The sequence below is a fragment of the Carettochelys insculpta genome, chromosome 31 (assembly GCF_033958435.1).
Source record: "Carettochelys insculpta isolate YL-2023 chromosome 31, ASM3395843v1, whole genome shotgun sequence".
NCBI classification, from domain to species: domain Eukaryota; kingdom Metazoa; phylum Chordata; order Testudines; family Carettochelyidae; genus Carettochelys; species Carettochelys insculpta.
Genome location: NC_134167.1, coordinates 11,901,193 through 11,914,492, shown reverse-complemented (window position 1 = coordinate 11,914,492; position 13,300 = coordinate 11,901,193). Strand labels below are relative to the sequence as shown.

The 13,300-nt window shown below is 45.4% G+C and overlaps 1 protein-coding gene across 1 annotated transcript in view; it reads right to left on the bottom strand.

Moving 5' to 3' along the window:
- Positions 1-6,726, bottom strand: part of SLC4A5 (solute carrier family 4 member 5) — a 113,394-nt gene extending 106,668 nt beyond the window's left edge. Inside the window, exon 1 of the mRNA XM_074981542.1 lies at positions 6,702-6,726. The gene's annotated coding sequence lies outside the window, so the exon portion shown is untranslated. The remainder of the gene's footprint in view (positions 1-6,701) is intronic.
- Positions 6,727-13,300: the final 6,574 nt, after the last annotated feature.

Sequence of the window (13,300 nt, the reverse complement as noted above, 5' to 3'; positions counted from 1 at the left end):
GACTCCTCATGTCAATGGCACTGCTGCTTCCTAGTTAAAATATGTTTCGGGCAATGTTGATTGACTTTTAGAGCTGAGCGGCATCACGTCACAGGACACAAATAGATCTCAGTGGAGAATGGGACATGTGAACAAACAAGGACCTAGCCTTGAACAGTCATAATGAATGAAAGAAAAAACTTGCAAGAACATAAAACACCCCCCCTTAAAGCCATCTGTCTCTAGACCTGTCCCTCTTTTGTGCTGCCCAGGGCATCCTGTCTTGAGTCTATCTGTTCTTATATCAGCCTCTCTCTACCACTTTGGACAGAACTGCCCTCATTTTGTGTTTGGTACAGTGTCAAATACACCATCAGTGATTCAGAAGTGATTAGTCAGAATAATGGAGCAAAGCTGCATTGTGCAGCATGGTCCAATAAAACCTATACATGAGAAGCCCCACCATGGCAGCCTAAGCAAGATTAGGTTCAAGGGCAGGGTTCCTGCTATTTTTCCCCCCCATCCATGGGCAGAACAAATTTTGTTACGTGCACCAAAATGTGTGATGTCCACCACCAACAGAGACACATACTGCCAGCTGTGGATGCTGTGCTAATCAGCTGGGCAGCATATGAATTTCCAGAGATGGGCTGCCCAAGTGCTCAGCTTACAGGGAACACTGCTCATGGGCTTTTAGATTATTTTTAAAAAGTAACTATAATTAAGGAAAAAACCCATAATTGCCTGCCATGTCAATTAGCAACCTCCAAATTGTCATTTTTAGTGAAGTGCTCCAAAATGAGAGCTTCCGCCCTAATTTTCCCCTCTACCCTGGCAAAAGCACCAAACTGTGGGAGCTACTGAAATGGCATTTTGAAAAGTCACGGCTTTTGAAGGTTTCATCTGAGAATCAAACCAGTTTCTGCTTAAAATGGGTCCAATTTCCCTTCCCAAAGAAATAATGGAATGAACATGACATTTGTTCACTCTGCTTGTGCCATGCATCCCTTCCCTGCACCCCGTGCCATTTGCATCTGCTTAGATTGCAAGTTCATTGGGAGGTTATTCAGATTTGTGCACAGCACTTTGCACATAGTCCATGACTGAAGCACCTAGAAATCCAAATAAGAAATAAAATGAATTTCAAAAGTTGATGGGATTTTTTTCCCCACCAAATTGAACATATTTTCCGAAACAAATACCTTCAAGTTTCAAGGTATTTGAGATTTCGATAAACATGTCATGCAACTCCAGTGAAAACTGTCCCTTTTTACAATTTGGAATGCTGTGTCTAGACCAAGAGCTTGGCTGTCAATTTCAAACAGACAAAGCTCTTACTGTCCAGGGTGAACACAGGAACACCAAAAACCAGAGCTGGAGGTACATGGTTCCTGATCCAGCAAACATTTGTGCACGTGTGTGGGCCCACTGAATGCTGCAAGTTAAGCTCATGCCTAAAGGTACGTCTACACTGCCATTAAAGATACACAGCAGGGCTGCAGCCAGCCTGGGTCACTGATCCTGGTTAGACAGCTGGTGGGGTCTCAGCACCTCTTCTCCATTCCAAGTTCGAGTGTCTGCTCTGCTATTTTTAGCCCCCGAAGGCCAGATCAACTGACCCAGCTCGGAGCATCAGTCCTGCAGGTTTTTTATTGCTTTGTAGACATGGCCTAAATGTCTGCAAGGTCTGTCCCTTTCAATAAGGCTTGTGTTCCTCCATCACTTGGATGCTGTTGAAAATCCCTTGCAGCCCTCAGGGCCTGATTCTGCTCAGATTTTTAAAGCTCCAGAGTTCTGCTGTATTTGGATCCCTTATTTTTTATCTGGGTTGCTCTCACATGGTGAAGTTCCCATTGGCTTTTGTCCTAAACCCTACACTGGCTCAAGTTTCCACCTTGAGTTTCTCCTAATCCCCAACAGCGGGTGAGTTTCATACAGTTTTACTGTGATCATTGCATGCAACCGTGTGCTTTACACAGATACACCATTGTATATTCACACACTGATCATCGGAGCTGTCCAATTATATGCGACGCCTGAGCTGTTGGAATCTACTTACCCTTTTCACATGAAATATCAATAAGTCTGCAGCTCAGCTGCCAATACAATTTCTGGGTAGCTGGTCACATTGGGAAGGAGAAACAGGAATGGGAAGCGACATTTGGCAACATCAGATAACGTCATGGGGGTTTCCCTGTTCCCCACCACCCCCATGCCCTGGGAAATTATTCCACTCTTTTTTGCTTAGCTTCATTCTGCTGGGGACAGCTAAATACCTCCATCATTTTGCTGGCTCAATAGTCCTTTTAACACTTGTACACAATTTTCATGGAGTTGTCTCCCCAAATAGATGGTCTTCATTGGGAGAAAAGCTGCACAGCAGTAGAGCATCATCCTGTATTCACTGGGGGAAGGACTTGCCTCATACATCTATGTTCTTTTCCCATTGCTACTGTCTATGGTTCTTGTATCATGAAAACTAAAGCAGAGGGATTAAGAGCCAGGACTCCTGGGTTCTCTTTCCCATTCAGCTGCTGCTCTCAGGCAAATAAAATTAACCTTTCTGTACCAATCTGTAATATTGACTGACTTTACAGGTATGTTCCGAGTCTGAGGCTACGTCTACACCAGACAAAGTCAGTCAACTGCAGATACACAATTCTAGCTATGACACTTGCATAGCTAGACTTGACTTCTCTGTATTCAGCTTACTTGGCTGTCCCTACTAAACAAGATCGATGGGAGAGATTCTCCCATCAATCTCCCTAACTCGTGTCTTGTGAGGAGTACAGGGGTCGACTGTGACCCAAGAGGTTGATTTCACACATTCCTACCAGGTGCACATAATCAAACCCCAGAAGGTCGACCCCGAATGGGTCAATCTTCTGGGCTAGTATAGACATAGCATAAGTTTTTCTACACCTGGCCACCTACAGTGAATAGTGCCAGGGACCTAAAAATGAATTCAAGTTTATCCCTCATCCCCAGCTAGTGGTCTCACCAGGACAAAATTACACCTTTCAAACACTTTGTAACTCATCTCCCTGCTCCTAACATCCCAAACTTCTAACCGGCCTTTGACAGACTATCACAGAAAAACCAAACCTGGCCCAAAAATGATTGGTTTCTTTAGCCACAAAGGGATTTCCTCCCCCACCTGATGCCCTGCAATTATACTGATCTGAGATGCAGGATGTGTCCTGTACCAGTAGCAGATTTAAGGTCCAATGTCATTAGCTACAAGGGCCAGATATGTCACAGAAGAATCATTCCTTTCCCTTCCAACCTTGGTAAACTGCAAGGTGTCAGATGAACACTGACATTCTTGGTAGAGAAAAGCTCGTTTAGGTCATTTAAGTTTCTAAAATGTATTGTTCTAATTTTGCATCCTCTCTCGGGTCCTTACACTTGATCTTTTGGTATCAAGTCCCTCTTGCCCCAACCTCAAAGGAGGCGGCAGCCTTTGGGCATTGCCATAATAAAAATAGTTACTGCTCATGTAAATTAATAAAAATACAAGGGTCCAGAGAGACCTTTCCTATCAGTATCACAAAACCATCTCCACGAGAAGCAGTAGCTATGGCAGTAGAAGCAGCTCTCACCCAACATAGTGCTGTCCATGCCAGAGCATACATAATGACGACTTGTGGCATGGAGGTTGGCTTAGTCACGCGCTTGGGAAAGACATATTACTTCTGCCAAAATAGCATCAACAACGGTGGGAGTGCTGGGCCCCTTTGAAATGCTGGGCTCCTGGGCAACTGCTCCCTTTGCCCACCCCACTGTCTCCTCGGTAAGCTTGGCTGTAGTCTACCCTCAGCTCTCCTTCTCTAGGCCAGAGGAAGAGTTATGATCAAAAGCTTATCACTTCCACTCATACGAATTGGTCCAATGAAAGCTATTACTGGCCCACCTGGTCTTTTCAGGAAGATTTGTCCAAGACATTGCAGAAAGCTTCTATACTGGTCACACACCCACATTCCCATGTCACATGTCTCTCTCCACTCTCACATATCTTCCTCTTTTGAGCAGTTTGTGAGCAGGATTCCACAACAGGGTTGTCTGTTCGAGGAGGAAACCTGCACTTAATGTCCCAGCAGGTCCCATCCAGCCATATGACCTTTTAGGGGCAGCCAAGCAACACTTAGGTGGTTGGCTTAATCCCTAATTATTATAACTTTCTTTCTTTCTCATTATCAAGGATAATGAGCCTTGTGGATAGGGGAGAAATGGTAGATGTGGTATACCTAGACTTTAGTAAAGCATTTGATACTGTCTTGCATGATATTCTTATAAAAAAACTTAGCAAATACAATTTAGATGAGGCTACTATAAGGTGGGTTTATAACTGGCTGGATAACCGTACCCAGAGAGTAGTTCTTAATGGTTCTCAATCCTGCTGGAAAAGTATAACAAGTGGGGTTCAGCAGGGGTCTGTGTTAGGACTGGTTCTGTTCAATATCTTCATCAATGATTTAGATATTGGCATGGAAATTATGCTTATTAAGTTTGCAGATGATACCAAGCTGGGAGGGGTTGCAACTGCTTTGGAGGAGAGAGTCATAATTCAAAATGATCTGGATAAATTGGAGAAATAATCTGAGGTAAACAGGATGAAGTTTAATAAGGACAAATGCAAAGTGGTCCACTTGGGAAGGAACAATCAGTTTCACACATACAGAATGGGCAGAGACTGTCTAGGAATGACCACAGCAGAAAGGGATCTAGGGGTTATAGTGGACCACAAGCTAAATGAGTCAACAGTGTGATGCTGTTGCAAAAAAGGAAACATGATTCTGGGATGCATTAACAGGTGTGTTGTGAACAAGACACGAGGAGTCATTCTTCCGCTCTACTCTGCACTGGTTAGGCCTCAGCTGGAGTATTGTGTCCAGTTCTGGGCACCGCAGTTCAAGAAAGATGTGGAGAAATTAGAGAGGGTCCAGAAAAGAGCGACAAGAATGACTAAAGGTCTAGAGAATGTGACCTATGAAGAAAGGCGGAAAGAATTGGGCTTCTTTAGTTTGGAAAAGAGAAGATTGAGGGGAGACATGATAGCGGTTTTTAGGTATCTAAAAGGGTGTCATAAGGGGGAGGGAAAAAACTTGTTCTTCTTGGCCCATGAGGACAGAACAAGCAGCAATGGGCTTAAACCGCAGCAAGGGAGGTTTAGGTTGGACATTAGGAAAAAGTTCCTAACTGTCAGGGTGGTCAAACAGAGGAATAAATTGCCAAGGGAGGTTGTGGAATCTCCATTGCTGGAGATATTTAAGAACAGGTTAGATAAATGTCTATCGGGGATGGTTTAGACAGTACTTGGTCCTGCCATTGGGCAAGGGGCTGGACTCGATGGCCTCTCGAGGTCCCTTCCAGTCCTAGTGCTCTATGATTCTATCCCTACTCTGCTACAAGCTCCTTGCATGACCATAGGCAAGTCTCTTCGGGCCGAACTCCTCAAGAGATGTAGTAGCCTAAGAGATGTGGCTAGGTTCTTCTGAAAATTCCTGCTGGGCACCAAGGTTCACATTTTTAAAGGATACTCAGGTGTTGCTGTGCACAACAGTGCAACATTCAATCTCTTTTTCAAAGGGGAATTAGGTACTTGGGAGTCAAAACTCCATCAACTGTTTACATTCCACTGATCCTAAAGGCCTAAATCCCCTTTGAAAAAGAGATTCAGGCTCATAAAGCTGTTTGGTGTCCCCAGGCCTTGTTTAAATATCTTTAGCAAGCTCTGTGCCTCAGTGTCCCACACGTGCAATGGGGGTAATAGCTCTGCCCTGCCTCCCAGGGGCCTGAGAGGATATGTACATTGAAGACTCAGATGATCACAAACTATGGCCATAAAAAGAGTCGTCCTGTCCATTGGATGAGGTGGGGCAACTGCCTACGTCCCCGGGCTTTCGGGGGATACGTGGTGGCCATCCCACCCCTCCTACAGATGGGAGAGGGAGGATTACCTGGGGCAGAGGGCAGGTGATGGAGGCAGACAGCAGTAGCAGCTGCAGGGGATTGCTTGTGCCCTTGGCCTCCCCATCCCAGCACGCACTCACGTGTTGCTCTGCTGAGTCCTGTGGTCGGCCGGGAGGCCTCCAGCTGCCTTAGAAGCATGGCTCAGCAGGCTGAGAGCGCATGGTAGAGCACCACATGATGAGCGTGCTGGAAGGGGCAGCCTCCTGCCCAATCCCTGCCCTGGTAATCCTTGGCCAGGTTGGTAGGGGCCAGGAGTCAGGGTGGAGCAGGGGCAGAGGTGGAGGGTTGCTCGGGACCCTGCACAGAGGCTCTGGATGGCCCTGGCCAGAAGCATCTAAGGTAAATCATCTCCCACCTTGAGGCCCCCCCACCCCCTTATATATAACACAGAGAAATTAGGATCAGTCCCTCTGTCCATGAACAGAGGCCCCCGGTTTGGGATGGCATCACTATTCAAGACAGCACTTGAATCCCTCTTGAAGCTAGTCGTGTACTGAAGCAGGGCCGGAGGGCTGTGCTGTTTCACAGTACTGCACCCAGTGCTGGTATTCAGGAGCAGGCTCATGGGCCTGCCTCTTATCTGTAGCTTACCATAAGTTGCTGCAGGGCAAACCTTCTCAGAGCCTACATTTATTCTGTTGACAAGAGGCAGGGGTGATGTTTGTAACAGGAGGAAAAACTCCAAGCACAGAGAATGATTTATTCGGCGTTTTCATATCGTCACTGATAATTCGAAGCACTAGGCTTACCTCAATGCGTCTGGAGGTCTTTTGAGACTGTGCAATCCAAACAGGGATATGCTGGTGTTGAATTCTACAGTTTGCCCCATCTAGACAGGAGGGAAGTTAAGGGCTTGGTTTATACCAGGAAAATGAGTTATTTTAGACACACATTTCTAGCTACAAATTGCATTAGCTAGATTCAACATATCGGAAATCAATTACCTGACTGTCCTCACTAAAGAAGGTCAATCTCCCTTACTCCTTGTGATAGCAAGGAGAAGGGGGACTGGGGTCGGGGGTCTACTGTTGACCACAGACAGATCGATCTCATGTGTCTTTACCAGATGTGCAAAAATCTAACTCCAGAAAATCAACCCTGACTGGAAATATAGATGTACCCAAAGCCTCCATAAGTGATTTAACCTTTGTCTTTACAACGGATAGTTATGAACTGTGACCTGAAATCACTGGTCTATCAGACGGGAGCTTTCATCCACTACACAATGTAGGGGTTTGAACCAGCAACCTACTCATTATTTTTATATTATCATGGTCCCTAGATACACCAGCAGGATCACTGCTCTCTTTGTTCCTGATGTTTTATATTCAAACTGGTCAAGAGTGTCAGGGAAATGCTAACTTGTTTAAACCAAAACATTTCAAGAGGAACAGAGTTTCAGTAAAGATAGGGATGCAAAAAGATTTTGAAAAAAGGTTCTGAAGTTGTCAAGCTAACCAATTTCTGATATTTTGTAAGTGAAACATTTCAGTTTTCCAGTTTCAAATTACTTTTCCTGTGAAGGAAAGTTATTGCAGAAACTTATTTTTTAAATGGCTAAAATCAGACAAAAATATTTTAAGTGATTGAAGCTATACATTTTGATTGAATTGAACTGCAAACTAAAAATCTGAAGGGACAGAAGCAAGAAGTTTCCCAAACTTTGACTTTTTGTTGCAATTTGAACTTGAAAAAAAATTCAGAAATCTCAAGTTTTTATGGAGTAGGGAAGCCATTTCCTCTCTAGCTCTCCTGTGCATACACAGAGGAAGACAGGTCTGTGCCTCAAAGACGTTACAGGACAAGACAGACTAAGGGTCAGAGAAATAACTTCATTGAATTTTATAGATGGGAAAATGGTGTCTCAAGAGGGCAATGAGCTGAAAAAAGGGTCACATAGGAAGTCTCAGGCAGAGCTTGGATTTGAGTCCAAACCACTGAAGTTCAGTTCATTGTCTTAACCACAAGGCCAGTGCTACACACACCATTACCCACTCCTTGCTATTGTGAATCTTAATCTCCCAACTTCAAGTTAATTGGGCTGCTTACTCTCTGGAAAAAAAGTGACAATATGCAACAATCCTGCCCATAGAGAAATTCCACGTACTAAATCACAATGCAATATTGATAAATCCTTTTTTATAGCTCTGAAACCACACTCTCAGGAAACCATCATCCAAGCATAGTCTGTCAAGCTCTCAAATGGAACTCACAAGGAAAAACACAAAAAAGGAAGACCTCAGACAATGCAGAGAAGATCTACTGAGACTGAAGGACAACAACTGGGGTATTACAGGTTTTGTCTCAAGGTAGAGTGAAGCGGAGGAGACTTGAACATGATCTATGCTCCACTTGGAATGCAAGGGTTTAAGTCAAGACAAGAAACTAGGATTTTGAGAGGCCACAGAGAAAACACACTTTTCGCACCCCTAACTTTTAGGGCATATCTATGCAGCAAAGTTATGTTGGAATAAACGGACCCTATTCTGAAATAACTTTGCACATGTTTACACAGCAAAACTGCTATTTCAGATAGCTTATTTTGAATTCTATAAACCTCATTCTCTTTGAGGAATATTGCCTATTCTGAAACTGACATTTTCATGTAAGGGCTGTATAGACAGTAAATAGGGGTGATTTCAAAATAAGCTATTCTTAAATAGCTTGTTCCAAAATAATGCTATTGTGTAGGCCCACAACAGGGGTTGCAAGTACCTATCAGGGCTTACAGGGGCTCTAATAGAAAATAGTGTGCCTGCACACAATAGAGCCTATTTTGGAACAAGTTTTGCTTATTCTGGGGCTTTCCTGTAGTGTGGACATGTTATTCCAGAACAGTAACAGAGAGAGCTGTGCCAGTCTATACACGATCAAAACAAAAATAGAGTCCAGTAGCACTTTAAAATACTAACAAAATAATTTATTAGGTGACGAGCTTTCATGGGACAGACCCACTTCTTCAGATCATAGCAGAAGAGACTCCAGAACAGCTTATTTTGGAGCAATAACTCTGGAATAACTCTAGTGTAGAGTATCAGAGGGGTAGCCGTGTTAGTCTGGATCTGTAACAGCAACAAAGGGTCCTGTGGCACCTTATAGACTAACAGAAAAATTTTGAGCATGAGCTTTCATGAGCACAGACTCACTTCATCAGATGCTGGTCATGGAAATCTGCAGGGCCAGCTATAAATAAGCCAGAGCAAGGCTGGGGATAACAAGGTTAGCTCAGTCAGGAAGGGTGTGACTTACTACCAGCAGTTGATCTGGAGGTGTGAACACCAAGGGAGGGGAAGCTGCTTTCCCCCAGGTGCTGTACTCTGTTTATGCCAAAAGTGGAGCTGTTTCTGTCTAAAGGGTCAGATTTAACTCTGAATTGTATGTCAATGGTAGTTTAGTGAGCAAGGACAGATGCTATTTTTCTTGTCCACAAGATGGTACTATAACCCCACAACTGCTTTTTGTTTTGATAGTGTATAGACTAGCACGGCTTCCTCTCTGTTACTATATAACCCAACAGTTTATTTAACTGCCTGCCACATAGAAATGTGTTGTGATATAGATCATCACACACCTTTACCTTCTGTTCCCTTTACCTTTCTGTTTCTCCATTTTAATTGAGCCTCACTTTCCCAGACCCCTCCATGGCCGTTTTCTCGCAGCTGTACACATGGGTTCGCCTTTCTCAGCATGTTTCTGAACGCTGCTGAAAAGGTTATTCCTGAAATGTTAATGGGAAAGGGGGAAAAATTGTTCTGCTGCTCCTACAAATGTCTAGAAACTGTTTTTGAAACTTATTTGTAAGCCTTGGGCACACTTTCCTGACTGTAATCCCATTTTTAAAGGCAGTTAAATAGTGTTATTAATCTTCACTGGGAGAAAATACCAAGTTCTAAAGGGCTCTTTAAATCATGCAGGAAAAGGCAGAGCAAGAACTGGAAGCTAAAATCTGAGGAGTAGAAACTGAAAGCAAGGATAAGTCTATAGTGTCAGGGTGAATGACCAGTGGAGCAAGCTACCAAGGGAAGTGGTAGACTCTCCATCTCTGGATGGCTTCAAGTCAAGCCTGGAGGTCTTTCTGGAGATGCGCTGGAGCCAGAGGTGGCAGGTTTGCAGCAGTGCTGGTGGGACCCAGCCCACACAGAATCCACACCCAGAAGCAGGTAGAGGAAAGGGTGTTGGCTTTGGGAGGGAGCTGGCTGTGCAGGGGAGTGGGAGTTCTGCAGCTACCTAGGGCATCCCCCTCTGCCAGCAGCTCTGGGGAGGTGGAAGGTCTCTGCATACTCCCTCACCTTGTGCATCCCCTGGCCCTGCTGGCCCTTAGACTCCACCTTCCCCCATACATCCCCAACCTCACCAGCCAGCCCTGGGCAATTTAAAACACCCTACAGGGCTCCTGCCACTATCACCAGTAGTACAGCAGGGTTACAGCAGCTGCTGGCCGCTCACTCTTTGAGTGTGTTGACATTTTCCCAAGGCACAGAGTGGCTGGGGGGAGAGACACCTCCTTACACTGGTCCTGACTCCTGGGAGCAGCAGATGGACATGCACCAGGGCCACAAGGAGACACTTGCTGGCAGCTGCACCAAGTGAGCAGCCAGAAGCTGCTCTAACCCTGCTGAGCTCCCAAGAGTGGCTCCCGGGACCTCCCAGAGTATTTTAAATTACATGAGGGTGGCAGATGGGGCCTAGGAAGAGGCCCAGCCCCACAGCTTGGTAGAGCAGGTCACCCGAGCCAGAAGTATTCCCGATGTCCAGGTACCACGGGCCCATATAACTCGCTACCTAGGACAGCCAAAGATAAATTATGGGGCATTGTATGGGGCAACTGAGTGCAGTTTAGTGGCCAGTTCAAACTAGATGGTCACATGCTCCCTTCCGGCCTTAAATAAGAAACTCACTGAGTTCAAGCACAGGAAATGTGCTCATAAAAGTGGCATCTCTGTATCCAACATAGCTCCTGACTAGTGCTCCGCTTCAAGAGGTGCATGGGCCTTTTGCATTAGCTCTGCACAGGGATGAATTTATCTTCTCAGCTGAGCTGCTTCTGCTGATTTTCATGAGACACAGATACTTGCCTTGCTATCCCTGACCAGCCGCGTATGGTGGGATTCTAGGTAGTTTCATGCATCAACCACACAGCAAACTGTGAGGGACTCACTGCAGAATCTTTTTTCCTGCCAAAGAAGGCAGAAGCAGGAAAAAAAAAAAAAAACCAAAAAAAACCAGCATTGGATTTGCCTTTCTTGGTTACTTATGAGCCCGGTTGCTATGGGAAGGTCATTCAGACACACCTCTTTAGGGCAGGGCTCTCCCAACTCTCTTTAACTAATACACACCCTTTACTTAATTTCCCCTTCTTTTTATACCGCAGCTTACAACAGAAGAATTTCAGGACCGCCAGGAAGTCATCCTTATCGTCCGTCCACTGATACCTCAGGACATTCTCCCAGCGACTTTAGTAGCTTGCAGTCTGTAATGCACCAGGAGAGCAAATCGCCCAGCAAATGCAATCTGTGGCTGGCCAAACGATGGTCCCATTTCCCTTCCTAACAGGCTATTACAGACTCTGCCTCCTGTTGGCTGCTATTGCAAACATAAAGCTAAGGGGCTGAAGGAGAGCAGCAGCAGCCGCCAACTGCATTCTCCAAGGCCAGCCAGTTATTGTGGGATCAGACTACTCCTGTCCCATAGCACAACAGAGCCTTGCAGAAGGAATAGTGACCAGCGTTCCCTCTAATTTTTTCCAGCCACATACAGAATAAATTTTGTTATCCAAGGCATGTGCAGATGGGCACCACATGCTGCCAGATGAGAGCTTCTCTCTAGCTCCCCTCAGCCTCCCAGCACTGCTCCCTTGCTGAGAGGCAGTCCTGCACCCTCCTCAGCCAGGGCCTAACTTACTCAGCTTTGGCAAGCAGCTTCCTATATTCAGAGCTGCTTCAGCAAGCTGCCCTCTGCTTCGCTCAGGCTCCCTCCAGCCTGCTTTAACCCGTTCCTTGAAGGAGTAGGGCAGCTGCTCCACTACAGCAACAAATTCCATTTTTGCCCAATCAGACTTGTTCACAAGCAGAAAAAATTCTTACTAGCTCTGACACATCCTTCTAGCATGACTCGGACTGCCCTTCCCTTATAGGTAGGCATGACATTGCATATCAGGCTTGAGGGGGGAAAAAACAAGTCATCAACAGGTCCAAATAACTAAATGCTAAACCCCTGTGGAGGATCTCTTATTAAGCAGAAAAGCCGTTGCAGAACATAAACAAAACTTTCATCTCAACATCCCTATGGTGTGTGTGTGGGGGGATCCTATTCTCAGGCTACATTCACAACAGGAGTTCAGTAATTACCTTTATGCAGGCTCTTCCCACAGAGTTCTCTTCAGTCAAGTCTCTGCTTCCAGGGTTTGGGCCTCATGTTCCTCCTTCTTTGAAGTGAGTCATGCAGGGCAGTTTGGTCCTAGAGACAGAGGGTGATCCTTGCCAAGGCAGAATTCTGGGCAGCATGTGGGAGACCTCCTGGCTGCATTTAGGAGACACCCCTCTCTGGGAGCACCCTCTTACAAGTTCCCCAACAAGCTCACCTTCTAGTAAGCTTTTGAGCTCAGACTTTGCTTACACCCTCTCCTCCTTAGGAACCTCCTACCACTCTTTACAGAGCTCTTCTAACTGAGCAGGGAACTTCTGTTAGGTCCAGGTGCTCGTTTACTAATCAGCCACCTGGGGAATCCAATTAACCCCAGGTGGGGACTTCATAAGGCTGTGATGAAAAGACTGGGCCCTAGTTTAAAAAAAAAAAAAAGCCAATTCCCTGGAATGCTCTGACAGAGAACTTGAAAAAAATTGCCAAAAATGTAATTTTGGGTGTTTTTTTCCTCTCCCATAAACATTTTTCAGCAAAAATGTGGGTGGAAACTGGAAAATTTCAGTCATCTCTAATGGAGGCAATTGTTTTGAAATCTGTGACTGAGACCCACCGTATGACTCTGACTGTGTTACTGAACAAACTCGCTTCCTAGTGACACTGTGTTCACAGTGGCTGCATCTACACTACAGCGATCTTTCGAAAGATGATCTTCCGGAAGATCGCCTTTCAATAGAGCGCGTCCACACACAAAAAAGCTGCTCAAAAGAGCACCCTGCTCTTTTGAAAGACAGCGTCCCCACAACCCCTGGCCTTTTGAAAGAACAGGCCAGGGATCGAAAAATCCGGCACCATGAGGACCACTCTTTCGAACAAAGGGCCCCCGGAGCATCTACACGTGCTTTTTTCCAAAAGAACCTTTCAGAAAAAGGCACTTGTCTTCGTTTGGGAGTAGAAGAGGGCCTCCGGAAGAAGCGCCACGTTCTTT